The sequence below is a fragment of the Chrysemys picta genome, chromosome 2 (genome assembly GCF_011386835.1).
Source record: "Chrysemys picta bellii isolate R12L10 chromosome 2, ASM1138683v2, whole genome shotgun sequence".
NCBI lineage: Eukaryota > Metazoa > Chordata > Testudines > Emydidae > Chrysemys > Chrysemys picta.
Window position 1 is genome coordinate 89123643 of NC_088792.1, and position 24815 is coordinate 89148457.

General features: G+C 41.0%; 1 protein-coding gene across 27 annotated transcripts in view; it reads left to right on the plus strand.

Moving 5' to 3' along the window:
- The window catches only part of ARPP21 (cAMP regulated phosphoprotein 21), a 267880-nt gene that overhangs the window by 206151 nt on the left and 36914 nt on the right, over positions 1-24815 (plus strand). The window lies entirely within an intron of this gene.

The following is a 24815-nucleotide window of genomic DNA, read 5'->3' on the forward strand; positions in this document are numbered from 1 at the left end:
GTCTTTACCTTGGTAATATTCCACTATTTTCCTCCTTTTGAGGTTAGTGTTCATGAAAACAGCAGGCAATGAGGTGCTCTAGTGTCTGTGTGGCACCCACTTGGATGTTAGCTCCCTGAAGCGATGGGCAGTTGGAAGGGGGGCCGTTACACTGTAAGAGAGTGAGTAGCAGGTCTCACAGTGAACCGGTCTCTTTTCCTACTGTGTCATGCCACTCCTAATTAAACCATATTAAGGATGGGGGAGACAGAGTGAGACTGATCTTGGTTGATTTATTTGTGCTGGTGTGAGGTTCTTTGTGTTCCTAATGAATAAACAGAGCTTCTGTAAAAATCATTGATTGTCTGTTTCTCCAGTGCAAACCTCCCGCATGCTGTGTCTCAGACAAGTATTAACTTTGGTAGGAGGGATTGTTTTGCCACAGGGTACACAATCGTAATTGTGTCATGTAGGATAAAGCGCGCTGTCTGTCTGTCTATTCCTATCTAGCTCCAGAAATGCAAATGGTTTGATAAAAATTCCTGTGAATTTTGTGGTGGTGTTTTTTTTTTTTTTTAATGGAAAATCAACTTCTCTGCCAAGGCTTTGACCCACAACTCCTTTAAGATAAAAGTCAATAGCATAGACATGAGAGATGGAAAAGAGCTCTGGGGTCATCCAGCCTACTCCCAATCTCTTTAAGGTGACCGCCGACAGGCTTGTCACACTTTATTAGGTGTTCAGAGAAAAAAAGCCATAGCAATACACAGTTATGATTGATTTGAATGATCAATGGCTCTTCTTTTAAAGCTGCCCTGTGTTCTAATAAAACAGGTGTTGGTTTTGGTCAGTGTGGCTGGTGGGGCGCTTACTGTCAGATTTCATAGCTTTGGGAGAATACAGTTCTCAGAGAGATGTAATATTCCATAAAGGCCATCTATCTCTTCTAATTCATCTTGTCTTACAGTATGGTATCCTATTTATTATCCATATACAGTAGATCTTTGAACCTAAGTGCAGATTGAATTGTATGGTACTATTTTGGTTGACTGTGTTGTTATAAAATCATATTTACTCTATCAGTTAAATGGTAGATCAGTAATGTGAAAGTTATGGTAATTAAAGTACACATGGGACACATTCTGAAATGGGTCAGCAAATTTTTCGCAGAAAATTCAACTATCTGATCTTCAGAGACACTATCTGAATACCAGGTTTAATTATATACCGTAGTGTAGTAACCATTGTGTTTGGGTACAGGCTACGTAGCGACTTCAGTTGTATTTTTTGCTTATGTGTTTTTCATATTGTTTTTACCTATGTGTGCACCAAGGAGTTAGGTTACTACAAGAAAAATCTCTTGAGTTGGGAAAATTATCTTTAAAATTCCTCCTTTCAATTATTGACATCTCCATTGGAAAAATAATTATTACATCATGTCAACATTCTGTGGTGAGAGTTTAGTATTTCTTTGATGGTTGTTTTAAATCTTTATCCATTGCCCAGGTCCTAAGCCTTACTTTAGAATCAACTCTTTTAAATGGGTCCTAGCTATGGGCCAGATTGAACCCTCTCATAGAGATATTTACATGAGGGGAATAGGGGTGTCAGGAAACTCCACAAAGTGAGAGAGATTAGGGGACAAGGCATGGGGGGCCAACTTTAAGTGAGAGAGATTAGGGGACAAGGCATGGGGGGCCAACCTCCCAATCTTGCTGACCCTTCAGATTCGCAGGGAGGGGAACCCAAAGTCCCATGCACAAGGTCAGCCCCTCCATGCTGCTGTTGAGACACCATCGCTCCTGTTGGAGTCATGCTCTATTGAGAACGAATCCTGGGCCATCACAACAGCCACTGTGTGAAGAAGAGTTAACTGAAGGACAGATACCCAAAAGGTTTTCCTCTGCCTTTGTGGGAGAGAATTCCACAGAGTGTACCTTCTACAGCCCCTTAGGGAGCCAGAACCTAAGGAGACTGAGCTCAGAGAGGGACTTCAGTGGAGTGAGGTAGAGAGGAGGATGCTGTGAAGTCAGTGCTCTCTTACCCCCACCTTCCAGAACTCCAGGGTGATCCACCTCACCTGCTTCCTCTCTGCTTGAAGAAGCAGGGAGGATTCTCTAGGTCCGATGGTTTTTTTCCTTGATTTTTGTAACTGAACTGACTCATGCCCTCAAATTTTCACTCATATTTATAAAGGTAAATCTAATTATCTGCAGAGATGCATTTTCTTCCATTACCTGAAGCAATATTGATATCCATCTTGCTATCGACTTATGCTTTGAAATGTCTGAAAATGCCTCTGAGAAGGTAAGTACGGAGTGACAGAAGCTTTTCTTGGGCATTAACTATATATTTAGATGATATTTTCTTTATACTTGTAGCCAGTGAATAAATGGGTAAGGATTGATTATTCTATTTTTTTCATGTTCCTTCACTTCACATAGCATTTGGAAAGTCACTAATCTTCTGGAGTTTGATTGATGGATATAAATTATGTTTCATGAAATATAATAAAGTACACTGCTTATGTTACAAATTTACTGCAGGCTATTCGCTATACATTCAAAGTCTGGGGGAAAAAACTCCTTTGGATATCCATTCAACTACTGCACGAACATACGACCACTTAACACTAAATACCTTTCTGAGCTATGCTACTTTGGGTTGGCTAAATACATGTTCCAATCAAAAGGCAAATATTTCAAGCTTTATGCAGTGTTGCAGGAAATTACCTTCAAATGTAGAATTAAGGGCCAAGATTGAGGTTAGCATATGAGCAGAATGTGAGACAGCCATGGCTAAGCATGGAAGTTTAAAAGAGACATACAGATAGTAATGATGGCCGCAGAGAGAGCGGAAGAAGATTGTGTGAGAGTGAACAAAGGAGGCAGACATGAATGAGGCAGATGAAAAGATTATTCCTGAAACTTCTTCCCTGAAGATTTAGCACTATTTGCTGCTGGTGAGAGAAAACTGCTGCAATATAGAGAGGCATATGGGAGTCAGAGTTGTGTGCCTACCAATAGAATAACGAATGTGGCCAGGGACATGTTGGGAGCCTCAAGAGCTCAAAGAATATTTTATTAAAATAAGAAAGTTTGCCTGCCCAGGAGGGTTTTGGAAGCTTTCATAGCTCTGGCAAGGTGTTGAGGTCTGTCGTTTTCCCACTTTGGGCTCCAGAGGGTAAGGTTTGATCTAATGCCAGCAATTTGTTTTTGTTTTTCTTAGAAAAGGTCTCTTTATGAGTGGAGCAATAATGATGACTTTTACAGCAAACGGCTAAAGTAAAATGTCAGTACAGCATCTTTAATGGCTAAGGGACTCTGAATTCTCTCATGGTTGTGTGAAAAGAGAGCAATATGAAGTTAAAATGGCTCCAGGGCAGAAAAAAAGATGAGCTCACCTGAAATTAGATTAGGATCTAACAGCAATAAATCATTTGGCGAGAGGGATGAGAACTCTTGATGGATAGATAGATAGATAGACATATTTTAGAGTGCTGCCTAGTATGAGAAGATAAGTGACCCATTTCTTGCAAGAGGCAGCTTCACAGAAGGTTTCCCATAGAAACCTTTTGTCGTTTACAGTATATTAATTTAAATTCAGCATGAAACCACAAAGAGACAGCCTTACCAGTGTTGCTTATTACAGAGCAGTGGTGTAGCCTTTGAAATGCTTAGTTTTACTTCATGTAAATAAATAATTTGTTGTTGTTCTTCATTGCATTTCCTCCGCACCAGCCCTTGGGCCCGATCCTGCAAAATGCAAAGATCCTAGAAGTCAATTAAAGTGTTGCCATTAACTTAATGAGAGCAGGGTCAAGCCATTGGCTAGTACACAGTACATACACAGTACATTTTTTAATGGATCATTAGAATATTTTCAAATGACTTTTCTCAAAAAATAATAATTATATGTAGGAGTACTCTCTTGAAGTGTTCATCTTTGAGCTTTATAGTAAAGAACATTGCCTTCATTTTCTTTGAAAATCACTATCTAAAATCTGTACAGGTCTGGGCTCAAGTGAACATTGATAGTAATGATGTAATGTAAAGGTCTGTGTTGTGACAAGGAATTTCTGTAATTTTTAGAACTTCCCAAATATATCTCCATATTCCTTGAACTGTGGAGTTTAGTCTCTCTCTGGTTAATGAACATTTACCACTCTTTGATGTTGTCTCATCTCGCTAATATTTCAATATAAAGAATACTGGCCATTTCAAGCAAATAGATGTACCAGTATCTCTTTTTGTACCATGGAACACCTCGTTTCTTGACTGAGTGAAATGATATTTCTGTATTCTCATACAGCAGTACTAGAGAATTGTATCTCGGCCACTATTAGCAAGTATTTTATTCTTTAACATCGGTCTCTCGGTAGTAGTAGTAGTTTGAAAGCATTTGAGCTTCGTTCTTGTCCTTGGATGATAAAATGGAAATGTATTAAGTAATGAACATTTGTATTTTACCACAGTTGATAAAATCAGCAAAGGGAATGATTTATATCAGTGTGTCGGTGTATTTATTTTCAAAATAATAATGCTTAGCACTGAGAGTATATTTCATTTTTAAAGTGCTTTGCAAATACGAGCTGATGAAGCCTCACAAACACCACTTTGGGGTAGGTAAGTATTATTATGCCCATTCACAGATGAAGAAGAATCTGAAGTGGACAAGCCATTTACTTCCTCTGTCTCACTGTCCACTATATATGTAATATATCAGACCTGTTCCAGACAATGTGTGATGGAGCTTTGCTGGATCACTTTATATACATCACTTTGTCTGGGCTATAATTTAACCATGACAGTTAGTCTGGCTGATCACGTGCCCTCCTCACTGGCAAGTTGTGATATAAACAGTGACCAGTGCTTAATTTGCGCCAGGGCTTGCCAGGACTGAGTCCCAGCCCCTCTTTGCTGGGCAGTTTGTAGCCCCAGCACCTCTGGGCTTGCTGCATCAGTTATGAATGTAAAAAACTTGCTTGAGCCCTGGCACCTAATTGCTTGAGGCCCAGTACCTCTTTCATTACAAATTAAGCACTGACAGTAACTAAATCCTACAGTACCGTCTTGAGCTCAGTAATGAAGACTATCTATTGAGCAAATCAAAGCCTAAGCACTATTGTGTTTGGTTGGAATACCTTGCTGCTAAAACTTTTCAGAAACATAACAAGCCCACAGAGATTAACACGGGGTTGGATGTAATTGGATTTTTGTTCTGTAATTCTGTTTGAATATACAGATTTTAGGATTTCGCAGGCATTTGAGACCCAGTAAACATTGCCATTATAACTCCTTTCAATTTGCATAAAGTCACCAATTCCTATTCAAATCTGCCTGCGTTGCTCCAACATGTTATCCTTCTCTTTTTTTAATCATCACTGCTTTTTCCTGAAAAGCAGAACAATTGACTGAATATACAGTAGCACCTCTGTCAAAAGAATGTAATTATGGGAGGCAGATATATATATTTGAAAACTACATGGATGCAGTGGTTCCTTTTATGATAGGTATGCATTGATATTCTGTCAACAGCAAATGTTTGTCTCAAAGGAGGGGTAATATTTCTGTTGTAATACCATATTGTTACCATTTACAGTCTCCGGTAAGAAAGAAAGGGTTTTGCCTCTTTAATGTTGCTCTGAAACAGGTTTTAAACTGGGAAAGATGTACCTTAATGGAGCTATAAATGTGTTTAACTAGAATAATTGAGTCAAACTGACAATGAAATGCTTAAGCTAAGCTAAAATTCAGTCAGGTGTCAGCATAATTGAAGGGTTTTTATCTTCAGATTTCCTCTACTCCTCGTTGTCTACTTAAAGCATCTTCCACTATAAACTTTTCTTTTTCTTTTTTTTTGTAAAGTGTCAGGCTTAAAAAATAAAATGATTTGATTTGCCATCAGGGTCGTTACAGAACCTTCCAAAGGAGGATTGCAGCTTTGTACCTTCATTAGCAGCCTGACGAGCAAGATCTCATGGTCCATGACAGATTTTTTTACATTATTCCATCTGTATTTTACAGGACATTCTTTGTACTTATACAAGCAGTAAATAACTTTTATTTATTTTTAAATAGCTCATCCAGAGAAAGTAATTCCTTAGTGGTAATTGTTCACGACACTAATGAAACAGAATTGTACTTCCGGTGTCCATTTATGTTTGATAATCAAAGCAGTAAGGGCTAAATTTATCAAACCCTGTTTCCCACTGAGAGAGCCTCGTGAGGTACATTTCTTATTTTCATGAAGGCTTGAAAGAAGGAAGATGGACATCAGAATTACAGTCTTACGGCACCATATTTTAGTATCATATACTGCTGCATTACACTAGCATTGGTATAGCACTCTACCACTTCAGAGCACTTTATAAACATTTACTGACTAATGCTCACAATGCTCTGGTGAAGAACAGTAGATAAGTGTTGTTCCTGTAATACTGGTGGAGACACTGACAGAGAGAGTACAATAATGTACTCTCAAGACCTCTTATCAAGTCAATGGGAAAGCCAGGACTAGAATTTAGATGTTCTTAGCCCCTCATGAAATCATGTCATCCTTCTAAGTTTAAGAACACAGTCATATCACACAAGCGCTCAGCACATTCAATGTTAAATAATATGGGGATTTAGTCATGTGATTTTTGGTTAAGATCAAAGGTAGTCCTGCTGCTAAACTCGCTGCTGCACATTTCACTTGGAAAATTCAGAGGTAAGAGCAACATTTTTATTGAAAGACGATTGCTTCTCATTCAACAGACTGGCTTAATTATTCATTTTGTACACAAAGAGGAAGCTAGGAATGAGGAGAAAATACACCTACACTCTGAACGCTGAAAGAACCATAGGTAGGTCAAGTGCAGTTTGTGTGGGGTTTTCAAGTCCCACCAGCAGTAGTTAAAATGGCAGTCATTTTGAAAGTTTCTGATGAAATGTCAGGAATTTCACGGTAATATACTGATTCTCTAATCAATATGCATGTGCTAATCCTGTATCAGTTACTGTGCATGAGCAAATCTAGGGAAGAACAGCCAGCTAAGAAAAGCATGCAAAGTAGATAGGCTGTTTAGTGTTGTCCACTCCATGAGTGCTGGATATGGAGAGACACCTAATGGCATTCAACAGCTAGCATGAACAGTCTTGTTTGTATTTATTGCATCTGAATCCTGTCTCCTCTCTGCCGTGAGGGACACTACATAATCGCTATTGCAAATTTATCACTCAGTCAATGCACAATGCTCCCATTGCTGCCAATGGAATTTTTAAGCACTGAGCAATTGAAAGGTTTATATATGAAGCTCTTTGAGGCAAGGACTGTTTGCATATTTATTTCTACACTAGCCTTTCCCCCCTAAAACTTCCCACCATTGCTATCACCAGTGTAACTCCAATGGTTGTAGCAATGGTGGGAGTGCGAGTACAGAGTGGCTGTTGGCATCTCACTCACTGCATCCTCTAACCCTGCTCACAGCAGGTCTAGACAATGCTTTTGTTGAAATGCCAACAGCTGGTGCCTTGCCTACATTAGCACTCCCAATGGTGGGAAATTTTAGGCGGGGGACAGTCAGTTTAGTCAAGGTTTTTGTGTCTGGTACAGTACTAAACACATTGTTCACATTTAAGAAGTTTGTGTTTGTTTAAGTGTACAATAAAGATCAGCAATGCAGATAGGAAGGGAGACTTTTGCCTCACATTTGCAATATTTGCTTAAACTCCTAAAACGTTCATCAATACAAATTGTGAAATAGAAGAATTGTTTTGATTTGGGTACTGAGTGGAAGTGTGTGCACACTGTAGGTGACTAGAACAAAGTGTGTTCAGTATTTTAGCAGACACGTGAGAGAGATCTCCTCTGTAATTGAAGCAATATCTCAGGGGCCAATCCGACAATCCCGATGCAAGTAAAATGGTGTTCAAGTGAAGTCAGTGGGAGTTTTGCCTACACATAGTGCAAGAATAACAGTGCTTACTTGTACAGATTCCAGGATATTTTCATTTTGATTTGCCATCTGAGGCAAAACAGTAACAATGTTTAAAAATTGAATTTGAATTCTATGTTTCATATCCCAAATCCAATTGAAATATTTCCTAATAACAGTCTTTTTATTTTTACTATGCCTTCCTCTAAAAGAGAGAGAGATGGAAATCTTCATATCGCTAACCTGCCATTTCTTAGAATTATGCTGTTATATTGTTTAGTATTGTCTTAATTTCCTTTTGTTTTCAAATGACATGTTTTGTTTTCAAATGAAGCAGCTTTTCTGATTATTCCCAAACAAAGGAGATGGTTTCCCTAGCAACAGAAGGAAAACATCTCCAAATAGTTTCTCACCTCTTCTTCAGGGTCTGTTCCATTCTGCAGTTTGCTCATCATTTGCTAAAGCAGATACCATTCCTGCAGAAAGAGCTAGATGAAATTCAAAGTGGTTAGTAGCAACAACTGTTTTTGGCCACAAAAGTAAATGTTGAATTTGCTGTCTGAGTGCCCATCTTTAACAATGGCTTGATTGTTTCTGTTATTACTAGAGTTCCTGTGAATTTATATTTATGGTTTAGAAGAAGTACTGTCTGATTTTAAGAAAGAATGTAAGTGGCCTTTTTTTCCTGTACAAGTACGGTCCTGATGTATGAATTTAGTAAGAGCCCCAGTGGATTTTTCAGTGGCATTTATAATTATGGAAAATGGATTTTCAGGTTGTGGACACTGGTGAGGATCCCCTAAACCAATGGTTCTCAACCCGTGGGCCACTTGTGGCCCAATCAGCACACAGCTGTGGCTCATGTGACACCCTCAGGGCCATACAGGTAATATATATATTGTGTGGATGTGGCCCACATAACACACAGAGAGCTTGCGGTCCACAATGGTAAATAAGTTTAGAACCACTGTCCTACACTAGCCAAGACTAATGGATCTTTAGCATAGGACCACACTAACCAAATGACCTGTCGCCAACTGATCTATATGGGAGTAGATTTAGAGTGGAAACCTTTCAGGGCAGAGGTTTTCTTTTCTATGTCTCATTTCTATTTTTGTGCAGTGCACAGTACAGTGGGGTCCTAATTCTCACTGGGGCCTTTGGGTGCTACCAGAACATAAACATTTAATAATAACAACAACAAGGGAAAGAAGAAGCCAGTCAATTATTACTAATTTATATTACAGTAGGACTAGAAGCCCCAACCAAGATCAAGTTCCTGTTGTGCTAGGCTTGGTAAGTGTGTGTGTATATATAGCGTGAGATTTTGTGATGCACCTTTAAAAGGCACAGCACAGAACTTGTAACCCAGTAGGAGAAGGGTCTAAGGTTGCTTTTAAGGCCCCTTAGTGCCCTCCCAAATTTGGGCTGCTCTGGGGGTTGGAGAGGCTCCGGATCAACTTAGACAACTCTTTGGGGCGTTGTCTGAGTTACCCTGCCTTCTGGGGTTGCCCAGTAGGTCACAGTGCAGCCATCCTGCCCCCAACATGCCCCTCCAATCCGTAGCCCCATTTCGTACATATTCCTTTCTCCAGGGCTTGCGATGGGCTCCTCTGAAAGAGACCTGCAATCGTCTTCCACAATGCCTATACCAGGGGAGTCCTCCCCCAGCTAGTACTGGGGCTTCTAGAGACCTCTTACACCAACCTGACCCTTTTATCCACATAAAAGAATGGGCGTGAGGCTCTCACCCATAATGAGAGGCGGACTGTGCCTGAACAACCTCTGGTCTAAATATAACTTCTCAGGGAAAGTCTTGGAGCCCTGTCTGCTAACCTTGGGGAGCAAATTCCTCATGCTGCAGCTTGTTCTTCATAGGTGGAAACTATGCACCCCTGTAGAGCTTCACTGAGTGAGTTTAGTGGGGTTTCATGCAGGCAGAGAGGTCTGTCCATGTGGAACAAGTTGTAAGATCAGGGTCTATTTCTGGAGACTTCACTTTGGTTTGCTGCTTTTAATCTGGAGGAGAGGAGGGTGGCCTGGGGGAAACCAACTCCCAGCTGCTCTGATTTTCATTACCTTGGTATCATCTAGATACCGGTAAGAAATCAAAGGATTAGTAGACCATTTACAAATTATCATGTATTTAACATTTCATAGCATAAATACTGTGGCTGGCACGGAGCCCTTTAAATCTGACTTTTTAAAGTTATTGGAGAAAATAATGAAGCACATAAAAGTGTTACTTAGTTATTTATGGCTTAAATATTCAATTATTTAAGGCAGAAGGAGAGTGTTTTTCCCTGTGGATATTATTACCCTCAGTCCATCCTTCATCTTCCCTTAGGTTTCTTTTATCTGCATTTAATGTCCATGCTGCCCCTTTCCCATCTCTACATTTGGCCATTCAGAGCCACCTCCTGCAAGATAATGGGCACCCTCCTCTCCCATTGGCTTCAGTTGGAGTTGAGGATGCTTAGAGCCCTGCAGAATTATTCATATCTGTGGTCTTACCACGCAGGATCTCCTAAAAATCCCCGTTGGAAAGGTTACCATGTTTGCGATAGTTTGAACCACATGCAGCTTGGCATTTATTAGATTTGTTTTCTATTACAACCATCAATGTGAGCCGCAGCCATAATGAAGGATGTACTTGAATTGGGGTAATGGACTAGTGGTGGGTGCTGGAATTTTGTTGCAATTTTTAGTGCAACCTAAAGCCTCGGTCGTATGAATTGCTCAGGAGGTTGAGCCCAACCAATACAGATATATGGACAATCCTTTTTAAAAGTTAAGAGTCATATAAATCAGATAAATCCACCTTGTGCTTCCAGTGTAGGAATATGTGCTGTGTCCAGTCTAGTTTTAAATGACTCAAATTGCCTAAAAATAAAGTGTTTCTCGGAAATATCTGAGCCTGAGGCCTCCCTTAAAGAAAGCCGACGTTCCTGAACAACCTAATATTTAGGCTTAGTATATATCTTGGTTCTTTTTGTCAGCCTGTGTTACCAAAGCCATTGATTATACAGTTCGTCGCTGTCCCCTGGGCTCTTGTTAATGGCACACTGATAAAATAGAACTCCATCTATTGAATAGTGTTGAACCTTTGGTTTCCTTGCTGCTAAATGCTATCTTTTGTCAGGTACACGGACAGTAGGCATTTGGGAGCTTGAAAACATTTGTTGAATTTCCTGTGCAAGAACCTGCACAAAAAGAAATTTTGCAAAAAGTTGCCAGATGCCATCTCATAACATGAACAGAAGTGGAGAGAGATGTTAAACATTGTGAGAATCCATGGACCTCTCCAAAATGGCTGCTGCTTTAATAGTTCCATCAGGGATCAAGTACAATGTCATCCCTCATTTAAAAAAAAAAAAAAAGCTGAAAACAATTAATCTTTAGCCTCATCCGCAAGGCAGAGTGAAAAATGTGGGTCTAACAATATGTTGATGACACTATTCCCTCACTTCACCTTGTGTTGGGCAATAAATAATTATGAATATTGCACACTACAGTGATTTGGTGCTGCTGAATCATAGGATATAATATGGGACTGGAAAACTCAATGAAGTTGGCCTGATGTACTTTGTTCCGGAAAAGTATGAACTTGGATATGAGTTGGGTGTGGAGAGTGGGATTGGGTTTTAGAAGGTGCCTTTTGTATATCACAAAATAATGAGCTCTGCTCTTGTACTGCAGTGACTGCATAGGCAAATGCTGTTGTGCTTTCTCAGCTATAACTCATGTACGGCCTCTGAGGAAAAATAACTGTTTTATTGATAGGGGAAATGCTGGCCAGGACACTTGAGTTATCTCCCACTCCTTTCAGATAGTTCCCTCCTCATCCAGAGGTGCCCCACCACTGTCAGCGCAGCGCTGCTCTCCTAGTGTTGCACTGCTGTGTCATCTGTGGGAGTGTCCATGTGGCCCTCACGTGAGAGAGCTACCTAGTAAGATGCAGATTCACAGTTGCCAAGTGACCCTTTTGCACCTCAGCCTAATTTAACTTAACTGGCTAAAACGGGCAGGTAATTTAATTATCTCTCAGGAACACTCCCAGCATAGAGGACCTACGTGCCACCTGTGCAAGAACCCCTTGCATATGGGATGTTCTAGGGTAAGGATACACAGGTGGGGTGAAAGTGCACATGAGATGACGGAGGAGGCGAGAGTGAGGAGTTCTTATCTCATCAGTTTTGCATCACTGAAATGGCTCATTTGAGCCATGATGCTAAGGGCCAGAATGGCTCCTGGCCCTCCCTGAATAGTGGAGGGGCAGGCCACCTCCTATCAGTCTCTGCCCTTTATCATTGATGCAAAAGAAGCTCTTACAAAAAGTTTATCATCTCTAGTCCTGAATCATGCAACTCTTGACCAGGCAAAACCTTACTGAGAAAATACTCTCATTGCAGAGAGTTTTGCCTGAGTAAGGACTGCTGTGTTTGTCATTAATAAAAAGAAATATAACCCATTTAGCATTCATTCTTATATTAATTTGTGTTGAATTAGGTAGTAATTGTACAAGAATTTGGAGATACAAAGTACTAAATATTGTAATTCTCAGTAAACATGCATTCCCACTGACACACTCCCAGGAACTCTAAACTAACAGACAGTAAGACACCAGTGGAGCAACAGTTGAGAATGCTGTTGGGAGTGGCTTAAATTGTATCCATTACATTGCTGCTCTGTGAGCCTCACTTCTGGGTACCAAATATGATTTTTGAACTGATGTTATGAACTGCCTCTTAGCTAAAACATGTTCTGTATGGAAAGAACTATCATCTTCACTGATTTAAAAACAAATAGTATTTTTCATTTCTGTAGCACTTTCTGTGACGGGTTGGATCACAGAAACCCCCTTGAGAGCTGCCACCTGATGTGCAAAGACTACCCCTGCTTCTGTTTTCCCTGCCAGGTTAGGACTCCGGCACCCTGTCTTGCTGAGCCAGACACTCCCATCTGCTCCAACACAGACCCAGGGTCTGAATCACTTGTCCCAAAGCTGCAAGTTTATCTGAAAAAGCTCACAAAAGTGTGCTCGTCTTTAGCACTCAGATGCCCAACTCCCAATGGGGTCTAAACCCAAATAAATCCGTTTTACCCTGCATAAAGCTTATGCAGGGCAAACTCATAAATTGTTCGCCCTCTATAACACTAATAGAGAGATATGCACAGTTGTTTGCTCCCCCAGGTATTAATACATACTCTGAGTTAATTACTAAGTAGAAAGTGATTTTATTAAATACAGAAAGTAGGATTTAAGTGGTTCCAAGTAGTAAGAGACAGAGCAAAGTAAGTCACCAAGCAAAATAAAATAAAATGCGCAAATCTATGTCTAATCAAACTGAATACAGATAATTTCACCCTCAGAGATGCTTCAGCAAGTTTTTTCTCAGGCTGGACACCTGCCAGGCCTAGGCACAATTCTTTCCCCTGGTACAGCTCTTGTTCCAGCTCAGGTGATAGCTAGGGGATTCTTCATGATGGCTCCTCTCTCCCCTTTGTTCAGTTCCACCCCATTATCTATCTTTTGCATAAGGCAGGAACCCTTTGTCCCTCTGGGTTTCCACCCCCCCTCACTGGAAATGCACCAGGTTAAAGATGGATTCTAATTCAGGTGACATGATCACATGTCACTGCAAGACTTCATTGCCCACTTGCCAGCACACACATATACAGGAAGACTCACAGGTAAAACACAGCCATCTGCGGATAATGGTCCTTGTTAATGGGAGTCATCAAGATTCCAAACCATCATTAATGGCCCACACTTTGCATAATTACAATAGGCCCTCAGAGTTATATTTCATATTTCTAGTTTTAGATACAAGAGTGGTACATTTATACAAATCGGATGATCACACTCAGTAGATTATGAGCTTTGTAATGATACCTTACAAGAGACCTTTTGCATGGAGCATATCCCAGTTACGTTATATTCACTTATTACCATATTTTTCTAAAACCATCCCAGTTACATTATATTCACTTATTATCATGTTTTTATAAAACCATATAGACTGCACAACATCACACTTTCCATCTAAAGTTCTGAAACCTTTAGAGGTAATGTAGGATACAGATTATCATCCCTCTTTCACAGATGGGGGAAACTGAGGCACAGAGAAATTAAGTGAGTTGCCCAAGGTCACAAAGATGGTCTCTGTTAGAGTCAGGAGAAGAATCCAGACTTTCTCAGTCCCAGTCCTATACATTAACCACAACATCATGCTTCTTTAATAGAAGTATGATATGTGTATCTCTGCCTGCCTGTCTCTAGAAAAAACAATATCAGTAAAGTGCTATAAACTGCACAACTGACTATTTGTGGAGTGTTCCATGTCAGGGTCACATTAAGAAATAAGTTCTTCAGTAAAATACAATAAATGTTATTTTGTTTTTGTTTGAACCACTCACTATACCTTATAGAAATATAGCCTTAATACACTATGAACTCAATTTCTTCATGAAGCACTGTAAAATACAAATAGCACTGTAGCCTCCGTTGACTTCCATGGGGATCTGTATGAGTGCAGTGGTCTACTATAGTGGATTTGATTGCAGGGTCACGGACTAAATTTGTAGAAAGGTCCCAATGCAATGTAAATGTCTCACACTCGCACAAAGTCTTTCTCTACTAATTTAGAAATAGCCACTGCAGTAATAGATGGCTACAAAAGGTGATTCAAGTTGCTTTACAGTAGTAAATAAAAGGAAGCACAATGTGTGTGTGCTGTTTTTTTCTTTTAGTCTTGATGTTTCTAACAGCTACTTTTAAAAAAGAAAATATAGTCAAAAGAGAAGCACTCAGTTATTTATAGAACTTAATATATTTACTTATCAAATGAATCTCAAGAGCTTCTCTGTTCATCCATTCATTCCTTGTTCAGATTTGCAGTCAGGTTAGTAGTCTATACTGGGATTAAGCCTTTCTATTCCTCATGTTGTCTGACCAGTCTAAACTCTTGAGGAAAGCAAAATTTATCTAATCATCCATGCCAGCTCCTTCTACTCAGTCCCGATTAATACATAATGCCAGGGTGCTTTGGTGATTAAAATACAACAGGCAGTTCATTTATGCCTTAGTATGGACCACTGTGTAAATATAGACTAGGATGATTTATTGGGGAAATGTGTGTGTATGTGTTTAATGGTTTGCCTCAGACAGTTGCTTGTAATTAACTAGCCAAGTGACATATGCTGCTGTTTCCAGACAGGTTGTGGTTAATCAGCCAGAACTCTCTACATATTCAGGAACAGACTCACCATCCATCTGATGGAGACTAAGTAAATCGCAGCAGTACAAGCACTCAGTCTCAAGTGTGCAGACTGGTTGCATTTCTCTGCAGCATTCCCAGCAGGCTGTGCTGAGTTGCTGTGGCACTGAATCGAGAAGAAGCTCTGCTTTTTGTGTTTCCCATCGGATTTTAAAGTCTTAATAGTTTGGGAGCAGCTACTGAGCGTGTTTAGAGAGAGAGACAGACAGACCGATAATGGCACAGAAAAGGACTGGCAGGGCCAAAGAAATCTCTGCTAATGCTTTAAAATAATGGTCTTACTCATTATATTCTAACTCTCGTCTATTCAGGTTCATTGTGGTAGCTGAGCGCTTTGGTATTCATCGTAATAACACTAATGGCACTGAACTCTCTTGGCATTAATGTGGATGTAATAAAAACTTCTATCAGATATCCACTTTACAGCAGCATTAACTTGTCTATTACACTGTTCCCAAAATTATATCATTAGGTGCTAAGGTAAAGCAAGTGATAATTCAGTTGTTTTATAGCATATAACATAGTAACTCAAAACCTTTGCATATTTGCCATTTGTGTAACTTCATTTTCAATGAAAATAAAGAGATCTTTCTTTAAATTGACCTTGCTCTTTACTAGAGCAGTGACAGGTTTGCAGCAGTGAGAGCTTGCCTTTCCACTATACACACTGTTTATTTGTGGTGTGTAGCTTGGTGTAACTGAATCATTCATCTTCTTCTTCCACTGGGGAGGAACCACTGGGTTACCATCTGAAGTCCACCCCTTCCTGGTTCACAGTTGTCCAAACTGAAAGTCCCCAAAATGTCTTTAACACAAACAAATATCTTTTCCCCCTCTCTGGGGTTCTTCTTCAACCTGTCTTTGACTCAACCTTTAGACCCTTGGTTGGGCTTGATAACCCTTTTCATAAACTCGTATTCCCCCTTCCTTGGGGCTGGTAGGGGAACCCAGTTCCATCTTTTGCTCTGGATTCCGGCTCTGTACTGAGCAGCTAGTTCTGCTCCTTTGCCTGCACTTTTGTTTTCCCTTGGCCACTTCCTACCCAGCCTTTAAAGTTCTCCTTTGCCTCTTCCCTGCTTAAGCAGGGTCTTTCCCAGTCCTCCCTGCCTGGAGTGCTTTCCTTACTCTGAGCTTTCCCTGCTTTCATCAGGGTCTCACCCAGCCCTTTCCCCAGCTGGGTTTTGTCACCTCTTAAGCCTGACTCTCATTCCCATTACTGTAGCCATCTTCTGCTCTTTATGGGGAATTTGCCTGAGTCCCCTCAGGTGGGTCTCCATTCTGAGTGCAGGACTTGCTGGGGTTGAAAAGGGCTGCTTTGAGGACTGAGGGACGTTTGGGAGAGATAAGAAAGGCTCAGACTTATACAGGGTGGCACCAATGTTCAGCTTCTTTAAAAGTGAAGATCCATGTTAATTTGTAGGAGTTGCTGTACTTCCAAACCCTAGGAACCAGCCTGCAGGTTTTGATTCACAAATTCACCAAGCCGCACGGGGAGGGGAGAATTCAACATTTAATATTTGGGCTGTGATGTAAATCAAGCCATAAAATTCTGAATAATGGTTTGATTCCCTAGGTTCAGATGATTTGCTTTGATATTACTGTGGTTTTGGAATTGTGGATAATTTCACATTCCCTATCAGGGTGCACATGAATTGCTTCGGAAGATAACTGTACTGTATGTGCTGCACAATCCAAGCACAAAAGCATAAGTTAAGGAAAGAGTATCAGCCTCAACTTCAAATTTGCTACACATAGAATGGATCGTGTTAACATTACTTATCCATAGATAACATGTTTAAAGTGGAACGAAACTGTGATAGGTCACTGAATCGTGCCCTTTTAAAAACTCCTTGGTTCCAGGCTTGAAGTCACATTACAGGCATCCCTAATTTGACTTTTCCATGGAAACGATTGTTGCAGTTGCCATTGGGAGGATGTATGATTGTGAATGGGAGGGAAGGTGGTCAATGAAACAGTCTCTGAGATAATAAGTAGGCAAGCACTATTGAAATAATTCTTTCAATTCTGGTGCTTTCATTTGGCAAGAAAAAGTTTCTGTCCATCTGCCTGGTGCATTATGCCCCGGGTCCAGGAAAGCACATAATCACATGCTTAAGCCAGTTCCTATTTCGGAAAGCATGTGAATTACTGTATGTGTTTGAGCCCATCTTCAGTGGGATTTGTATCCAGGCCTGAATGCTTTCCTGAACAGGGATGATTTCTTGAGTCAGGGCAATAACAGGAGCAGCATTAAGCACTACTGCAGTTAAAGAGGCAGGACATTTCCATTCTAGTCCCATTTCATCAGTTGCTTATAACTTTTCTGAAATGTTCACCTTCTAGATTGAAAATTTTCATGAGTACTTTGGACCTGATCCAAAGCTAATGGGTGTGCTTCCATTGATTTTTTTCAATGGGCTTTGAATCAAGCCATCTCTTCCCAAAGATGAATATATGAATGAAAACAAATAAACCATTTTCGAGTACAAGGAGAAGAGGAGGGGGATACAGTTCCAAATGTATTAAACAAATAATTCTTGCAACTTCTTGAAGTACAGCTTTAGTGCCAAGACAGCTGGGGGTAGAAGGCTGAACCTGTGATAAGGATATAGTCTTCCCTGAGGAGTAGCCTGTTGAGTGCACCAGTGAAAATTTATTTGGATTTGCATGCACAGCGCACTTTGTGTGAGATTTTTCGCAAAGTGCACAGCTGAGGAAAATTGCACCCTGTTATGCCTGCCCGGATAGTTTACCTGCACACTAAGAGTGTAGTCTTAGGTGTACAGAGGCTGAAGCAAGGATTCTCTAAGCCCTCGTTCTCTCTGCATTCCTGGCACCTTTTTAAGATCTTCCTAAGGTTCATAATATTGGAGATCTGAGAGAAACCCTGCCGTTAGGCACTTTAGCAATTTTTACGGCAAATTTTGTTGTAGTGTCTATGATTATTATGTAATTAAATCCTGCATTCCAATCATATGCACACACACAGTTGGTGTTGCACAGGCAGCCTTAATGTGACCATTTCCTGACTTCTGGGTGCTATTTGGCCCTGCTGTTCTCTGAAGACCAACTCCAGCCTCCTGCTCCATGAACTTGGAGGGCCCCTTGGCAATGGAATTGGTATCATTCTGCTACACAAAAGTGGGGCTGGATGGGAGGGAGTCTTGGAGAGGGTATGCACCTTCTACTCAGTGCAGAAGCTTGCTCTTCTGGTGGGGTGGGACTCGGAGATGGGCTTCCACACAGCGTTGGAGGAGAGAGTATGTAAGTGCCCTACATAGTCTACTTCAGTCATTGTCCTGAAAAACAGATTACCAGCTGAGCCAGAATTGTATTTGCTTTTGTCAGTACATGGGACTATAAAGTCTTTTTAAAAAAACAGATAACAAAATTACCCTTCTTGGTGCAGAGATACTGATCCTGAGATGGTGGAAAGGCTTTTGTCTCCTAGTTGTAAACAGTCATTACATTTTCAATTTTTGCCATGTCAGTATAATGTAATATGGGAAGAATTTTGCTTTCATTTAAGGAACATCACAGATATGAAAGCGAAAGGTATTATCGTATGATAATTGGTATGGAGAAGTGGTGTAACAGTCCAGGAATTTATTTGAGTTGATTTTCGTTGTCTTCGGGCTCTGGGTCGCCTGCAGCCACACATCCCACTTGGGCCTTAGGAACTAAATCTGGAAAGGAGAACTTATGCTTTCATTTTTAAATGTACAAGTCAATTTTTATTGTTTTATTTATTATCTATATTGCAGTAGTGCCTAGAGGCCTCAGCCAAGATTAGGGAACCACTGTGTTAAGCACTGTGCAAACGCATGGCAAAAGTTCCTCCTGCCTGGAGGAAATGATGCAAAAGTCAGAGTGGGAGGGGAAACAGTGGGATAGTCATTTCTTCTTACGGTGCCTAAGTCGCACAGCTTTTGCACAGATATGAATAGACTCAGGTCTCCTGGCTTCTGCTCCAGTGCCCTATCCTCTCGAGCACGCTGTCACTGCACCTGTGTTCCCCCTCAGTGGTCCTCAAGGGCACCCGCTGTCAGCTTCTGACTCTTCAGCCATTATCTCTCTTGGGAGACCCACCTCACTCTCCCTCCTGACTAGTGTTTCTCCAGGCAGCACAGTCCCCTGACTACACTCCCAGCAAGCCAAACCACCTCAATAGGCCCATGTTTGCACTTTGCTTTTTCCTGAAAGACTGTGAACAGTGTCATGGCTCAGCATTATAAGTTACCAGCGAGCTCTTTCTAAGCAAGTACACACATATGCTTAAGGTGAAAGTATTACAGAGAAAACATATATCAACTTTTATTATTTTAATATGGGTGCTAACCCAGCCATCAGGTTTAGGGGGTCCTTGCAACCCTTCCTCAAGGATTGGAGCCCCCACCTTGGAGAGAAGGTCCTCTACGTTTGCTGGATCAGAACAATGGCTCTGAGTCCGTTTAAACTCAGGCTTTTTATCCAAAAGTCCTTTCTTTGTCTGTTGGTCTGTGGAGAATCTAGTTTGAATTTGTATACCTGAGCCTCTCCAGGAAGTTGTACCTCTGTGGGGAAGGCGGTGGGGGTTGGGGGTTTACAACCTGGCTGACTTGCCTTAATCACCACCCACTGTTTTTAGTTCCTGAAGGAGCTGTGGTAACCCTCCCTGCTGGAATAGAACACAGTTAGACATAAGCCATTCATTAAAAACAATGGACCCCAAAAATACTGCATTGGGTTGCAATATTTGCCACATCTCCCCCGTAAAGAAGTTGCATACAATCCCAGACCACAATAATACCACAATAAACTGAATACCATAAGGCAGGGGTCGGCAACGTTTGGCACGTGGCTCGCCAGAGTAAGCACCCTGATGTGCCGGGCCAGTTTATTTACCTGCTGACGTGGCAGGTTCGGCCGATCGCAGCCCCCACTGGCCGCGGTTTGCCGTCCCGGGCCAATGGGGGCGGCGAGAAGCTGTGCGGGTGAGCGATGTGCTGGCCGCGGCTTCCCACCGCCCCCATTGGCCCGGGACGGCGAACTGCGGCCAGTGGGGGCCACGATCAGCCGAACCTGCCGCGGCAACAGGTAAATAAAACTGGCCCGGCCCACCAGGGTGCTTACCCTGGCGAGCCGCGTGCCGAACGTTGCCGACCCTTGCCATAAGGTCTTCCAAGGATCTTGCCATATCTGTCACACACTCTACTTCTTTTTCTTGCAAAGGTAACCTTGTAATCCTAAACCAGTGTAAACCATTTACTAAGGCTGAAAGGAACAAGCAGCTGGACTCCAGGAGAACATCTGCAGTTTCCTTCATTTAGCGACTCCAAATGGTCCCTTCTCTCTGGCTGGAAGAATTTCATTCACCTCTTTTACTCCTGTATCTCTGTTCTGTAAAATGTTGTAAAAATCATAATTGCAGTATGTTAAACTAATTCTTTTACACTACATTGGGCTTAAAATAATGTTGAATCTATATAATTTTCATTAGCTAGCGATAAAAAAACTATTACGAATGACACTTAACATATAATCAATTAAATTCCTGCAAGTGCTTCTGAAGACTAAATGGTGCTTTGGCACAGTGAAGCAATGCAACTGGTAGCTAGCACTGTGCTGTAATACCTGTATAAGTATGAATTTTTATTCAAGCAAGGTATATTTTTCCCTAATTGCTAGATTCGAGGTATAAAATAGTTTAAGGTGGTGATAAGGAGACAAGGAGTCAAATCTCACAAAGTGCTGAGTACTTCCTTCCCACACTCCGACTTCCATGGCAGTTCAGGGTTCTCAGCACCATGGAGGCTCAGTCCTGATGTTAATATTTAATGAGAGAATCCTGTTCTAAATATGGTACACCACAAACTGGTTATTGTCACTGTTAACAGCCCTACAGAGCTCTATCCTGACACAGGCAACAGTCCTGTTAAATTCAGTTAGAGTTTTGTCTGTGTTAGAATTGCAGTGTTGTGGTAGTGGTGGTCCCAGGATATTAGAAAGACAAGGTGGGTGAGGTAATATCTTTTATTGGACCAACTTCTGCTGGTGAGAGAGGCAAGATTTTGAGCATACACAAAGCTCTTCATGTCTCAGAACTTTGTGTAAGCTTGAAAGCTTGTCTCTCTCACCAGCAGAACTTGGTCCAATAAAAGATATAACCTCACCCACCTTGTCTCTCTTAGGATTGCAGAGTCAGACACATATTGCCTGCAACTCAGATGCAAGACTGTCATTGACACCAGTAGGAGTTTTACATATGGACTAAAGGTGCTATCTGGTACTAAATGCAGGTACATGAATCCGAAAATATACCACCAGAAATAAAGGGCTAGATTGTCAGCTGTGCCTAGCCGCCAGATGATAGCCAGCTGCAAATCACTGATGCTAGGGCTATTTCTACACCAGTTGGCAATGACACCCCATCGTCCTTGTTCCCTACATCAGGGGCTGCAGGCGATGATGACTATCCCAATTCTACACCCACTAGCAACTCCATCCTGTTGGGAGAACAACCAGCTGAGAAGATCTGATTGTTTTCTGTCCCCATTTATTGCCAGCTGAGAATCTGCCCCTGGGAGTTTCAGTTCAACATACCTTCAGTTCAAGGTTTTGATACTTTTCCAACTTTTCTAAACAGCCATCTTTAGGGAAAGTATTTCACCCTGTTTCACTTTAAATGTTTCTTATATAGATGGATATTTTTCCCAAATTCAGTAGTCCTGTTATCAGTTCATTTTCACTTGGACCCTCAGGAGGCTGTATATACTGTACAGGGCCTCTCAAGGATTCTCTGGTATGCAGTCTAGAAACTGCCAGCTTTCACAGAGTATCATCTTATTTAGAAGTTGTAATACCAAATTCTGTAAATCTCTTCACAGGTATGAGGGTCTCAGATATTATATGGACACCATGTAAAAACCAAGTAGACAGATATCAGTTGCTGTTTCCCAGGACTATTTGCAGTATGGGGATAATTAAAAATCACAAACAAGCAAAGGCCCGGGAATTCCTGCCATATTAGAACTAATTGCTGAATGTGATTTAGCTTTTGGTGAAGACAAGATTACAGCATGACGGGTACTAAACTGTCTCTGTAACAAGAGATAACTACTTTGATTGAGTCATTGATTCTTCCACTTGTGTTTAATTTCGGTATCCTAACAACACAGATCTCTTTCCGAAGGCACTGAAAGGCGGGCTTTCTAATAGCTAGAGACGGATATGGTAAGTTAAAGACCCAATCTGGCCATTTTTAGCACACAGGCAGGCTGCTGCACGCAGGTAGTGAAGCCAATGTGGGCTCCCTGCAGGCATTGCACTCTGCCCATGTGCTATCAGTTGCAGGATCAGGGCCTAAGGATGGAGAGACACATTGTGTTCCAGCACTAGAATGTTGCATTGCTATGCCAAGATAGTTAAAGCCGTACAATTCCCCATCCCCCAAGTGTACATAAGAACAGCCGTACTGGGTCATACCAAAGGTCCATCCAGCTCAGTATCCTGTCTGACAGTGCCAGGTGCCCCAGAGGGAGTGAACCTAACAGGTAATGATCAAGTAATCTCTCTCCTGCCATCCATCACCACCCTCTGAGAAACAGAGGCTAGGGACACCATTCCTTACCCGTCCTGGCTAATAGCCATTAATGGACTTAACCACCATGAATTTATCCAGTTCTCTTTTAAACTCTGCTATAGTCCTAGCCTTCACAACCTCCTCAGGCAAGAAGTTCCACAAGTTGACTGTGCGCTGTGTGAAGAAAACGTCCTTGTATTTGTTTAAGCCTGCTGCCCATTAATTTCATTTGATGGCCCCTAGTTCTTATATTATGGGAACAAGTAAATAACTTTTCCTTATTCACTTTCTCCACATCACTCATGATTTTATATATCTCTATCATATCCCCCTTTAGTCTCCTCTTTTCCAAGCTGAAAAGTCCTAGCCTCTTTAATCTCTCCTCATATGGGACCCGTTCCAAACCACTAATCATTTTAGTTGCCCTTCTCTGAACCTTTTCTAATGCCAGTATATCTTTTTTGAGATGAGGAGACCACATCTGTATGCAGTATTCAAGTTGTGGGCGTACCATGGATTTATATAAGGGAAATAAGATATTCTCCGTCTTATTCTCTATCCCCTTTTTAATGATTCCTAACATCCTGTTTGCTTTTTTGACTGCCGCTGCACACTGTGTGGACGTCTTCAGAGAACTATCCACGATGACTCCAAGATCTTTTTCCTGATTAGTTGTAGCTAAATTAGCCCCCATCATATTGTAGGTATAGTTGGAGTTATTTTTCCCAATGTGCATTACTTTACATTTATCCACATTACATTTCATTTGCCATTTTGTTGCGCAATCACTTAGTTTTGTGATATCATTTTGTAGTTCTTCACAGTCTGCTTTGGTCTTAACTATCTTGAGCAATTTAGTATCATCTGCAAACTTTGCCACCTCACTTTTTACCCCTTTCTCCAGATCATTTATGAATAAGTTGAATAGGATTGGTCCTAGGACTGACCCTTGGGGAACACCTCTAGTTACCCCTCTCCATTCTGAAAATTGACCATTTATTCTTACCCTTTGTTCCGTGTCTTTTAACCAGTTCTCAATCCATGAAAACAGTTCTCTTATCTCATAACAACTTAATTTACATAAGAGCCTTTGATGAGGGACCTTGTCAAAGGCTTTCTGGAAATCTAAGTACACTATGTCCATTGATCCCCCTTGTCCACATGTTTGTTGACCCCTTCAAAGAACTCTAATAGATTAGTAAGACATGATTTCCCTTTACAGAAACCATGTTGACTTTTGCCCAACAATTTATGTTCTTCTATGTGTCTAACAATTTTATTCGTTACGATTGTTTCAACTAATTTGCCTGGTACTGACGTTAGATTTACCGGTCTGTAATTGCCGGGATCACTTCTAGAGCCCTTTTTAAATATTGGTGTTACATTAGCTATCTTCCAGTCATTGGGTACAGAAGCCAATTTAAAGGACAGGTTACAAACCATAGTTAGTAGTTCCGCAATTTCACATTTGAGTTCTTTCAGAACTCTTGGGTGAATGCCATCTGGTCCCGGTGACTTGTAACTGTTAAGTTCATCAATTAATTCCAAAACCTCCTCTAGTGACACTTCAATCTGTGACAATTCCTCAGATTTGTCACCTACAAAAGCTGGCTCAGGTTTGGGAATCTCCCTAACATCCTCAACCGTGAAGACTGAAGCAAAGAATTCATTTAGTTTCTCCGCAATGACTTTATCATCTGTAAGTGTTCCTTTTGTATCTCGATCGTCCAGGGGCCCCACTGGTTGTTTAGCAGGCTTCCTGCTTCTGATATACTTAAAAAACATTTTGTTATTGCCTTTTGAGTTTTTGGCTAGCTGTTCTTCAAACTCCTTTTTGGCTTTTCTTATTACATTTTTACACTTAATTTGGCAGTGTTTATGCTCCTTTCTATTTACCTCACTAGGATTTGACTTCCACTTTTTAAAAGATGCCTTTTTATCTCCCACTGCTTCTTTTATATGGTTGTTAAGCCACGGTGGCTCTTTTTTAGTTCTTTTACTGTGTTTTTTAATTTGGGGTATACATTTAAGTTGGGCCTCTTTTATGGTGTCTTTGAAAAGTGTCCATGCAGCTTGC